Genomic DNA, 10,496 nt, shown 5'->3' with positions numbered 1-10,496 from the left:
ACAGTGTAAGAGGGCTCCCCTTTCTCTGCATTTTCACCAATGGCTGTTGTTTCCTGACTTGTTAATTTTAGCCATTCTGGCAGATGTGAAGTCTCATTGTGATTTTGATTTGTATTTCTCTGATGCCAAGTGATGTGGAGCATTTTTTTTTCATGTGTCTGTTGGCCATTTGTATTTCTTTGAAGAAATATCTGTTCATGTCTTCTGCCCACTTCTTGACTGAATTATTTGTTTCAGTGTTGAGCTTGATCAATTCTTTAAGGATCTTGGATACTAGCCCTTTATCTGATATGTAATTTGCAAATATCTTCTCCCATTCTGTAGGTTGCCTTTTAGTTTTGTTGACTCTTTCCTTGCTGTGCAGGAGCTTTTTATCCTGATGAAGTTCCAATAGTTCATTTTTGTTTTTGTTTCCCTTGCCTTTGAAGACATATATAATAAGAATTTGCTGTAGCTGAGGTCAAAGAAGTTGCTTCCTATGGTCTCCTCTAGGATTTTGATGGATTCCTGTATCACATTTAAGTCTTTCATCATTTTGAGTTTAGTTTTGCGTGTGGTATAAGAAAATGGTCCAAAAAAAAAAAAAAAAAGAAAATGGTCCAGTTTCATTCTCCTACATGTGGTTGTCTAATTTTCCTAATATGTTGAAGAGACTGTCCTTTTTCCATATTCTTTCCTGCTTTGTCAAAGGTTAGTTGACCATAGAGTTGAGGGTCCATTTCTGGGTTCTCTATTCTGTTCCACTGATCTATGTGTCTGTTTTAGTGCCAGTACCATATTATCTTGATGATTACAGCTTTGTAATATAGCTTGAAGTCTGGAGGGTATTATGCTGAGTAAAATAACTCATCAGAGAAAGATAATTGTCATGTAGTTTCACTTGTAAGTGGAATATAAGAAACAGCACAGGGGTCATAGAGGAAGGGAGGGAAAACTGAATGGGAAATCGTCAGAGAAGGAGAAAAACCATGAGACTCTTAACTGGGAAAGAAACTGAAGCTTGCTGGAGAGGAGGTGGTTGGGGTGATGGGTTAATTAGGTGATGGGCATTTAGGAGGGCACATGATGTGCTGACCACTAGGTGTTATATGCAAATGATAAATTATTGAACACTACGTCTGAAAATAATGATGTACTATATGTTGCCTCACTAAGTTTATAGAATAAAAAAAGCTTTAAAATAAAAATAATTACATGAGAAATTTTGAGAAATCTCAGAAATTTAAAAAATTGATTTAGAAAGTAAAATACTCACTGGATAAATGGAATTGGAGAAAGTTCATACTTAAATAGTGACTTGTTGACTTGGAAAACTGAGCCAAGGGATTGTTTAAGAATATATCATCTAAAGGAAAGAATGGAAAATAAAAAAATTTTTAAAGGTATAAAGTACCAATATCTATCTAATGAAAATAGAGAACAGAGAAAATTGTAGAAATTGAGAAGAATTAGTAATCAAAAAACAAAAAGAAAATTTCCCAGGGCTGAATAAACATATGAATTAAAAATATTCATCACCTGCCAAAATATCTTCCCTTTGACACATTGCTGTAAAATTCAGAAGTTTGGGGACAAGGGCAGCCCAGGTGGCTCAGTGGTTTAGCACTGCCTTCAGCCCAGGGCGTGATCCTGGAGACCCGGGATCAAGTCCCACGTTGGGCTCTCTGCATGGAGCCTGCTTCTCCCTCTGCCTGTGCCTCTGCCTCTGTGTGTGTGTGTGTGTGTGTGTGTGTGTGTGTGTGTGTGTGTCTCATGAATAAATAAATAAAATCTTTGGGAAAAAAAAAAAGAAGTTTGAGGATAAAAGAAAATCCTAAATGCTTCATAAGAGAATAAAACAAACCTATGTTGAATTTAAATTAATTAATTAATTATTTTTAAAAAAAGGCAATCTAAAATGAACAAACTTATCCCTGACAATCCATGAGGCTAAAAAATAATAGAGTGATAACTTAAAAGTTCTCAGGGGAATTATTTTGAAGCTTGAATCTGATTCCCATCCAAACTAGCACTGAAAATGAAAACAAAGTAAAGGTATTTTCACAGACATTTAAAGAGTTACACACAGGCCTTAGTGGATTAGAAAAAAGAGAAATTAATTCAAAAAGGGAAAGATATGGGCACCTGGGTGGCTCAGTCAGCTAGGCATCCAACTCTTGAGTTCAGCTCAGGTCATGGTCTTGGGTCATCAGATCCATCCCAGCACTGGGCGCCATGCTCAGTGCAGAGTCTGCTTGGGATTCTCCCTCTCTCTCTGAACCTTCCTCCCTAAAATAAATAAATCAAATCTTTTTTTTAAAAAAGGGGGGAAAGATGTGAAACCAACAATAAATGGAGAAACCAATAAAAAAAGTTTATAAATATATTTTAAATTTTTTAACAATAATCTGTACCTAAAATCCCAGAAGATCTCTACATGGGAGAATATGTCCACAGGAGATGGAAGGGAGAGAATGAAAATATGCTAAGGTTCTAGTTGTGTTTGGGATATGAATGAGAAAAAAATAAATAAATTTTAAATGATTAATTTGGAATTAATATTCCAAATATTAATTAACCTAACAATGAGAAAGGGGATATAACTTTAGATAAGAGATTTTATTAAATAAAAGCAAATATGGGCACCTGAGTGGCTCAGTGGTTGAGCATTAGCTTTCCGCTCAGGTCACGATCCTGGGGTTTTGGGGTCGAGTCCCACATCATGTTCGCCACAGGGAACCTGCTTCTCCCTCTGCCTGTGTCTCTGCCCCTCTCTCTCTGTCTCTCATGAACAAATAAGTAAAATCTTTAAAATAAATAAATAAGAGCAAATAATACTATACAAAATTTTGGTGGTCTCAATAAGTATGTGATTTTCTACAAAAATATGAATTAATCAAAATTGATCCTGGGAAGGGCAAAAACTTTCTTGAATAGGTGGTTAAATTAATGCCCTTTAAAAAATTAAAAAGGCAGTCAAAGTTGGAATCCTTTTAAAAAACAAAGGAACTATGAACATGCACTTTTGTAGGGATTTCTATTCCTTGGAACAAATGATAATCCTTAAATTATGTATCTATCTGAAAGTATATAAAAATAGAGAGATTCCAGACTCACTCAACGCAGGTATCATCACTGTGATTCCAAAACCAGACAAGGTTAGCACACCCAAATAAAATGAAGCCATAGGCCAAAGTTACCTATGAATATGTGAACATAGATTTAAAATACTAAAAAATATATTAGCAAATGAAATTCAGTAATACATTATTATTTTTTCATCATAGCCAAGCAGAATTCACCTAGAAATGTGAAAGTGGTTCAATATTAGGAAATTTATGATACAGTCAACTACAATAGATGTAAGGACAAAAATATTATGCTCATCTCAATGCACACCAAAAATTTATTTGATAAAATTCTGTTATTTCCAAATCTAAAACAAAAATGAAAAAACAACTCTAATTACACTAAGAAAGGATGCAAAATTAGGTAACTGAAGGAAAACCACAGAAAATATCATATTGAATAATGAAAGATTAGAAAGTTTCCATTACAATTGAGAACAAGACAACCATCACAGCTACTATCCATCATTATTCTGCATTATAGTTCCTATTTTAAAGGAAGGAAAAGTAAAAGAAATGAGAGGTGTAAATTGTGGACAAAAAAATAAATAAAGATTTCCCTACATGTAGACAAATTGTGATCCCAAGAGAATTGACAGAAATACTAATAATATTAATATGCAAAACCAGTAGCTTTCTTATGCACGAGCATTAACAAATTGAAGATCTTTCATATTTTTTTCTAATACTTTTGTAATTTAGTGTTTATATATTTAGTTCCTTAAACCATCTGGAATTCATTTTAGCACCTATGTTTTCTTTATCTTGGTCTCCACAGAAAGTGCTCTGTGGATATCTCTCCAGTGGCTATATGGCTTTCCTGCCCTCAATCCTGTCTTACCTAGGATTTTAGAGGTTAAAAGAATGATACACTGCCTAGTTCCAACCCCAATATTGCCAGTTACTACTTGTGAGATCTTAGACTGTTACCAAACTCACTGAACCTCAGTCTTCTCATCTACCAATAGTAGAAAATAACGCCTATGTCATAGCATTGCTGGGAGGATTAAATAAGAGTATGTATGAAAACTCACTAGCACAGTGCCTGGTGCTGTTCTTACTGCTGGGAAACAAATCCCTCCAAACTCATGACTTAAAACAACGATGAGCTGTGTAAATAAATCTGGTTCTGAGCAGATTTCAGCAGGGACAACTCATCTCTGCCCTACTGGGGGTGAGCTGGGGGAAGCTCTGCCAAGGTGACTCTCACATGGCTGCCAAATGTTCTGGCTGTTGGGTCTTCCCCATGAGAGCCTCTCCAGGGGCAGCTTGGGCTTCCTCTCCACATGATGCCTTGGATTCCAAGAATAAGCATCTCCAGAGATAGAAAGTAGAAGCTACCAGTTTCATAAAGCTTCAGCCTGCGAACTGACACAGTGCATCTTCACCATATTCTATTGGTCAGCTACAGAGCCCAGATTCAATGTCTCTGGGCACATATTATTCGCATCCCTCATCCATGCAAAATATACTACCCATCCCAGACCTGCCAAAAGCTTCATCCTTCTAAGTCATGTCCAAGTGTAACTGAAGCACCTTGTGTGTGGCTCTTTGTACACAACTCACCACCTGGATATTGTGAACTATAGGGACATTTATCGTCACCTCCGCATACACACATACATCACCACAGTAGTGTATCAAGAACAGAATACTCACAACAGATGCTCCCACTGAAAACAATAGAGACAGGAGGCACACAGTCAGCAGTGTTCCAAAGCAGTCCTGTGCCCCAGCTGCAAAGAGCTGCAGGGTTCTTTCTAGAACCCAGTACTACCCAGTGGCTCTTGGCTGCACCCTCCGGGCTCTTGTTTCTGCCCCTGAGTATTCTTTCTCTTCCAAAAGAACACTTAGTTGGTGATTCCATAGCCTGTTCAGTCTACTTCCTGAACGTAGAAGCTGGGGCTCTACTTTACTTCTTTTGATCCGTTCTGGTGGTGTTTCCAGTCAATAAGTGTTTCCAGTCAATAAAGTACTCACAGTCAATAAATACAGTCTATTTTTGTTCCTGCTATTAATAACATGGGTAAAAATGTACAGATGCCCTCCCAAACAGGGAATATTTACCAGTAATTTTAGAGGACAGGATTAAATAGGTAACCCAACAAAATGAAATTTAGCAAGAGTAAAGAAAATTCCTGCATTTAGACTTTAGAAATCAATTTTATAATTACAGGATGGGACTGGCATGCTTGTCTCCTCCACTAAGCTGTAAGCCTTTTACAGGAGAAAATTGAGGGGATTTAGTTGACAGCAAGCTCACAACGAAACAAAAGCATGAAGAGACACACACTGTAAGTGGCATCCAGACAATGTAGCTCATGATCAGGATGGTGAGGAAATAAAACCACATCACAGGAGTAACTTTGAAGAAAATGAGTGACTTCAGCTGGAGATGAGAAAGCCTCAGGGAAGTAATAGCGACTGATGGGCAAGATATCAGCTTCCTATGTCTCAAAGACTGTCATGTCAAAGAGAAAATGGACTTAGCTCCAGAGGACAGAATTCATGCCCTCAACTTCAGTTACCTGTTGGCATGACATGAAGAGTTTCAAATAATAGTGATGCCAACACCCTCCCTAGAACAATCCTGTTATAGTCACTGAGGGTGGGCCCCCAGATGTAAAGATTTTGTTAAAATCCTCCAGGTGATTGATTACACTGGACTGCCATGCTTGTGTATACTGGATCTAGAGCAAACATCCATGAATGAGCTGACTCACGAAGCATTGGCTTGCCCGTCACCAGAAGCACTCAAACAAGAGGCTGGAGATTGTCTGTCACTATTAATGTTACTGAAAAGTCCTGCATCAACTGAGAGAGCAGATGAGCTTTAAGATCCACTCCAGGGCCAACAGATTCAAGGATGGAGAGTAATTCAATCCCATTGAACGACAGGAAAGGAGTCAGAGATCCCTCATTGCCGATGGAGCTGTGCCCACATGTTCAGCCCATGGTTCTGTTCCTCTCCAGCCTCCTGGGAGCCCCTCCTGTCCATAATGGGGGTCTCTTGGAGTGGACTTCTTTGCCCAAATGACCAGTTTGAGTCAAAGAATAACCTGTTTGGAATAGTTTAGAAAATGGGAAGTTTGGGTTGGGGGAGGGAGAGGAGGACAGTGGAGGGCAGAGGTACTTAAGCCCATGATCTGGCTATTTTAATTTGAAATGTTATGACCTTAGTTCCACAGGGAGGCTCCCCCATCTCCCCCACTTCTATCCACTGAGTCTCCAACCCAACTTCAGCCCTTTATATCAAGCTAATTGCTCTCATTTTTTGGACTCACATTCCCTTCAAGTATGTGCAGATAGCTAGTGTTTCCCATCATTTGCTGTTGGGAAGGCAAAGTCCTCATGAGATATTAGTTCTTATAAGTATAAATCATAGCCTGGAGCGCCAAATACCTGATTTTCTGCCCCTTTCTGAACGCTCTCCAGTTTTATTTCTAAACCTCTCTATTATTGAAGTGCACAAATGCATTAAAACATCCCAGCTGTGTTACCAGCAGCCTGGAATAAGAAATAAACCAAACTGACCATACTCCTGACAAAATTGTGTTTCACAAACAGAATCCTTTCTCATTTTCTTATCATTCCCACCGCAAGAGAAGACAATCCTGGAGCTATGTATCCCACAAACCAACAGCTGATACTTAGCATATATCAGGTGACTGCAATGAAATTTTTGTAATTTGCAGATACAGGTCTCCTTCACACTGCACATTGACCAAGACCAGTGGCAAAAAAAAAAAAAAAAAAAGAGAGAGAGAGAGAGATTTTCTTGTAATATGAATGCAGATTAAAGAGGGAAAAACTGTTATAAATTACAGCACTGTCTTCTGAAGGCCAAGTGCACATTATAAAACTTGCCCAGTTCATTTCAAGCAACTGTTTAGTTCATCAATGCTTTATTTGTAAAAGCAAATGCTTGGCCTTACAAAACATCTATTCAAACATCAGTGACTCAGAATTCTGGGACTTTCCTGCTTGTCTGGGAATTATGTTTATGATACAAATGCCTAGTTAATAAAAGCCTGCCTTCCACGCGTCAAAGACCTTTACGATCTTAAAGAAAGAGGAAAAAAGCTGCACTGGTCGCTTTACTTTGTTCTTCTTTTGCTACATAAATGACATCTGTGAGGTTTCATTGTACTCGAAAATAACTAACCAGAGGATTTTTAGGGTTGTGAAACTACTCTGTTTCCAGTATAATGGTGGATACATGTCATTATAATTTGTCCAAATCCATAGAATGCACATCACTATGTATGAGCCCTAAGGTAAACGATGGACTCTGGATGATAATGGGGTGTCAATGTACTGTGCCACTCTGATGGGGGATATTCCTAATGGGGGAGGCTTGCATGAGGGGGAAGAGGGGAAGCCAGAGGGCATAAGGGAAATCTCTGTACCTTCTGCTCAATTTTCCTGTGAACTAAATTGCTCTAAAAAGTAAAATCTATTAAAATAAATAACCAGTCCTGTTGGAAGCAGGCCCTACCTAGTGCATTCATGGGCCCTGAAAGAATTTTGAAAGAATATTTCCTTTTTGAAAGACCAGAAGGTATAGGTGCATCAGAGAAGTTTGCCTTTGGAAGTTGGAGTTTTGAGGGTTGATCGTTACTCCCTTAGGATGTTTACACCTACTAGTCTCACTACCTGGAAATCTCTATCCCCAGGTCTTTGCACAAACTCAATTTAAATGGCACCTCGTGGAGAGACAAGCCCTGAAACAGAATTTTAACTATAAAAAATAAATGATGTCTGCCGGAGAGGAGGGGGCTGGGAGGGCAGGTGATGGGAATGAAGGAGTGCGCTTGTCACGATGAGCACTGAGTGATGTATGGAAGTGCTGAATCGTTGTGCTGTACACCAGAAACTAATATAATATTGTATGCTAACTATACTGGAATTAAAATAATTAGATTAAAATTAAAAAGTAAACATCATCCCCTCAGAGAAGCTATCCCTTCCTCTCTCCACACCACCCCATCTAAAACAGCTCCTACTCACCTGTTGCCACATGAGCATGCCTCCCTGTCATCACCACCCTCTGATTCTCCTGTGGGAAAACCCCTAGAGAGTTTTCCTAGGGCTTTGAAAAAGTGCCTGTTCGCTCCTTAATATTTACTGAGAGCCAACAAACTGCTGTAAAGTGCATGGTTGCCTACATTACCAGGACATTGCCCAGTTCATACAGAGGAGGACAGACCATGTTGGCCACCACGTGCTGCTCTCAGGTACATCCAGTGGCCTCCTGTTACATGCTACCAGGTAGGGGGTCTAGGCAAGGAGAGCCTTGGACAGCCGCACCCCTGCTGGGAGGGCCTCAAGAAGGAGGTAGGACTAGAGATGGCTGGCCCAGATGCAGTACTATTTCCTATCTGGAAACAAAATGGCCTTACTTCTAAGACTTTCAGAAAAAGACTCTCACCTCCTGAAATGTAGCCTGGCTCTTCTAGCTCAGCCTAGAAAGACTGCTCTTAAAAACCACTGAGGCTCCCAACCCAGGAAGCTGGCTAGGACATGCCAGCAGCTGGGGAATTGAAAATTAAATCGCAGATTAAATGTTTAGGATGTTGTTTCTTTTCCAAGGGAGATGACCATTCAATAGGGCAGCTACAAATACCTCCACCATATCACAGTAATAGAATGAAAAAAAAACTCTGGGAAAGCCACATGTGAGCATTCTCGCTGCAATCACACATACATATGATATAGACTCATACGTAGATGGAATTATTATAACATAAATTGTATTTAAAGAGATATGATTTTATATGTAGCATGTAGTCTCTCCCTCTCTCTCTGTCTCTCTGTTACAATTGGCCAAATTTTAACCCATCTTTCTACATTCACATCCGTGCCCAGGCTTGTCATGACCAGACTGTATTTTCCTGCTCGTTGACTTTGGGCTCAACCATGTGACTTGCTTTGGCCATGGTTTATGTGTGGAAGGCAAGGGCACTGCTTAGCCTAAGCCTGAGCAGCCTCACACGTTTCCATTTTCCTTTCCCACCTCCACCATCACTGGGAAGAATATGTCTCAGTTTACCACGTGGTTAGACTCCCAACCCCAGAAGAAAATGAAAGATGCTGGAGCAGAGCCATCATAGCCATTCAGCCATGCCTGTGAATACATGAGCAATCACAATTAATTATAGTTTTCAGCCACTGAGTTTTGGGGTGCTACTATATGGCATTCTGTGGCCAGTGATAAATGATCCCCTGTGTCCCACACAGGGGATAGGGATATTTCTTTGTAAAGAGCTGAAGGCAACATACATTTCTCTCCCATTTCTTACCACTTTGCACTTCGGCCTTCCAGTCTCTCAGTAGACATTTCTGTGTTTTGAAATTACGGATGAGTAGAAATTTACGAACACCCTTGTCCCCAATGCCCATAATTGCTTATTATTTAACCATTTATCATATTTATTTCAAGCCGTTCTTAATATACAAAATAACCCATAAAGTTGAAGTCTGCTCCAGCATTGAGAACTCTAGTCTAAACCACTGACGATGAACCAGCCAAGTCCAATGCTGCACCCCACACTTTCCCAACTCGTCATGTTGTCCATGGCATTGGTCTTTTTTTGGAGCAAGTTGGCAGGAGCTGGAAGAGCCCTGAAGAAAGGCAAAGAACAGGGCGGGGGAAATCATTCAGAAGTTAAGACACCACAGTGCCACTTGATTAGGATCAATAGTATCTACTTCTTGCAGGTCCTCACGTCCTGAGATATCTGTGAAGATTGCAAAAGGGATCAAACAACATCACTCCTTGGGGAAAATGGCTTAAAAACTCAATGAGGCAATTTATAAGTTCACAATTCTCCCAGATAATCAGTGGAAATTTTCTTTGGAGGTTCCATGAATTTGCCAACTCCCAAGAACACAGAGAGAGAGAGAGAGAAAGAGAGAGAGAGAGAGAGAGAGCTGCATCCAGAGCTTTCATAGCTCTCAGCCTTGTCAGCTGAGACTTGCCAAGGCATATTCACCAGTCCCTTGCTGAGATGGGACCCACCTCTAATACATTCTTTCCCAACATCCATTATCTTGGGTCACCTCTCCTTCCCACATTCTACTCCTCATCATCAAGCCACCAAAAAAGTATACAGTGGCTATGGTTATGGTGGAAAGCCAGCAGACTCACACATTCCTAGGGGATTTATTTGGTTTCATTGATGCATTAGACCGCACATGGGAGGAAATGAACAAGTGCAAGGGAAAGGTTGCTTTGATCCTAAATCTGGAAACAAAACATACTGACATAAAGCAATGAAAAACCAGATATGGCCAATGAGAAACCACAGCTCGACTCTCGGAATTAAACATCATTATCACGTTTTTGTATGTCCCCTCTGGCCCCTAAAAGCTCCATTTAAAAACAAA

The 10,496-nt window shown here is 39.8% G+C and overlaps 1 long non-coding RNA gene across 1 annotated transcript; it reads right to left on the bottom strand.

Annotated features, from left to right (window-relative positions):
* Positions 1–1,255: 1,255 nt before the first annotated feature.
* LOC140595787 (uncharacterized) lies at positions 1,256–5,016 on the bottom strand. The gene is made up of 3 exons (XR_011997664.1): positions 4,767–5,016; positions 2,125–2,268; positions 1,256–1,345 (listed from the first exon to the last, which is right to left on the bottom strand). It is a non-coding gene; the product is annotated as an uncharacterized lncRNA (long non-coding RNA).
* Positions 5,017–10,496: the final 5,480 nt, after the last annotated feature.

The sequence above is a fragment of the Vulpes vulpes genome, chromosome 15, assembly GCF_048418805.1.
Source record: "Vulpes vulpes isolate BD-2025 chromosome 15, VulVul3, whole genome shotgun sequence".
Lineage (NCBI taxonomy): Eukaryota > Metazoa > Chordata > Mammalia > Carnivora > Canidae > Vulpes > Vulpes vulpes.
The sequence above is the reverse complement of the archived record's forward strand: the minus strand, read 5'-3'. Positions and strand labels throughout refer to the sequence as shown.